The following is a 2,412-nucleotide window of genomic DNA, read 5'->3' as shown; positions in this document are numbered from 1 at the left end:
CCATAGGCCGCGTAATTTTCCGAACTTCTGCACTGGTGTGCTGGGACGCAATGGTTCTTCCTGGATACCAAGTGGTCCGACATTGAACGCCAAGCTGTTAATCCCCGTGGTCTGAAACTGCCATATGCACCGATTTGATTGCCTTGAACTTGAGGAGACGATTGTTAGTGTGCACTGATTGAAGCTGTAATTAATTATTTTCACCACGAATGACTTTGACGGTTATTGTAATCTCTGGAATAGAAACATTTCAGAAGTCATTCGAGGAACATAACAGAACTATTTAAGTTAAAGAACGAGGAAAATTGAAGACCTTTGCAGAAAAGAGAACGCCCGTACGTATATTAAGAGGTGAGGTGGAAAGCCAATGCTAAACAAAGAACGGATGGCTGGAAGGTGGAAAGAGTATATAGAAATGCCACGCAAGAGAAACAAGGCACTGTAGAAGAGGAGGAAGAAATAGATTCACATCAAATGAGAAAAATATACTGAGAAGAATCTGACTGAGCACTGAAAGACGTAAGTCGAGGCTAAGCTCCTGGAGCAGATGTATTGTTTTGGTATCTTCGGGAAGACAAAACTATTTCACCTGGTATGTAACTTATGTGAGACAGGCGAAATACTCTCGGACTTCAACAATAATGTAATAAATCTATTTCCAAACAAGGCAGGTGCTGCAGATGTGAATGCTACCAATCCATCAGTTTAATAAGTCATGGTTGCAAAATGTTGGCACGAATTATTTAAAGAAGAATGGAAAAAGCCGACGCCGGTGAACACAAGTTTGGGAACACGCGAGGCATTATCATCTCTACGACATTTCTTAGAAGATACACTTAAGAGAAGTGGATAGTGTTTTGAAAGAATGTTATAAGATAGAAACCAACAGAAGTAAAACAAGGGTGATGCAATGTAATCAAATTAAATCGGGCGAAGCTGAGGGAGTTAGATTCGAAAATGAGATTCTAAAAGTTGCAGATGAGTTTTGTTATTTTGTATAAAATGCTGTCTTTTTCTGAGAAACAGAAATTTACTAACATCGAATATAAATTTAAATTAGATGTTCGTATGTTGGGAGAGGCTTTGTGCGGGAGTGAAACGTGGACGATAAATAGTTGGTACCAGGAAAAAATATAACTTATGGTGCTACAATAGAATGTTGAAGATAAGATCCGAAGATTGAATAACTAATGAGGAGGTACTGAGTCGCATTGGGGAGAAGTGAAATTTATGGCTCAATTTGACTAAAATAAAAGATCGTTTGATAGGACGCTAGCTGAAACATCACTGAATCGCAAATTGCTAATGGAGGAAAATGGGGCGTTGATAAAATTTGTATAAGGAAACCAAGGTATGACTACAATAAACTACTTTAGACATATGCAAGTGGCAGAACTTAGGCGGAGATGAAGAGACTTGTGGAAGATAAAGTAGTGTGGAGAGCTGCATGAAACCTGTCTCCTACTAAATACAGCAAGAACAACAACAACAACAGCAGCAGCAGCAGCGGCAGCAGCAGAAGAGCGATTGGGTAATTATTATGTGTTTTGACCACTGTCGTACAATCTGCTCCTTCCGAGCAAGATGGCTCAGCGGTTAAGACACTAGACCTCAGATTCAGGAGCAGGAGGATTCAATCCCCCGTCCGATCATTTAGATATCAGTTTTCTGTGATTTCCCTAAATCTGTTAAGGCGAATGGTGTGCTGATTTGCTCTGTCTGTGACGACTTTGTTACTCTGGGACATAGATCTTTAAATCGACCGTCCACTCTATCCTACGTATTCTCTCTCTCTCTCTCTCTCTCTCTCTCTCTCTCTCTTGTCAGCGATCACAGGCCCTGTAGACCACTCGCTGCATCAACGATCTGCTTCCACCGCCTTCTATCTCTCGCAGCATCCTGCGGAAATTCCTAATGCTGCGATGTCCTTCTCTATGTCATCTTTCCACCTTGTACGAGGTCGGCCCAATGGTCTTGATGCCTGGAGAGTTCCTTCAAATGCTTTCTTGGTGATTCTGTTGTTTTCCATTCTGGCCACAAGTCCAGCCCATTGCAGTCTCCTACTTTTTAATTTCTAGATATAGTGGGTTGCTTCATTAACTGATAAATTTAATTGTTCTTTCGAATTCTCCATACGCCGTTCTCCAACACAGGTCCCCAAATTTTTCTCATTACTTTTTTTTCAAAAGCATTCATTTTTTCTCTTTCATTCTTTCTAAGCGTCCAGCTTTCTGAACCGTACAGTACTACGGGGCAGATAATAGTGTTGTATATCTTCATCTTTGTGGTGATTGACAAAGTTTTACTTTTGAGTGGGTTGATTAGTGAGTACAGACATCTTGACCCTGAGGCTATTTTTTCATTTATATCCATTGTTATGATATTTTTACTGTTGTAACGTGATCCAAGGTA

The sequence above is a fragment of the Schistocerca serialis genome, chromosome 6 (assembly GCF_023864345.2).
Source record: "Schistocerca serialis cubense isolate TAMUIC-IGC-003099 chromosome 6, iqSchSeri2.2, whole genome shotgun sequence".
Lineage (NCBI taxonomy): Eukaryota > Metazoa > Arthropoda > Insecta > Orthoptera > Acrididae > Schistocerca > Schistocerca serialis.
Note: the sequence above shows the minus strand (reverse complement) of the source record.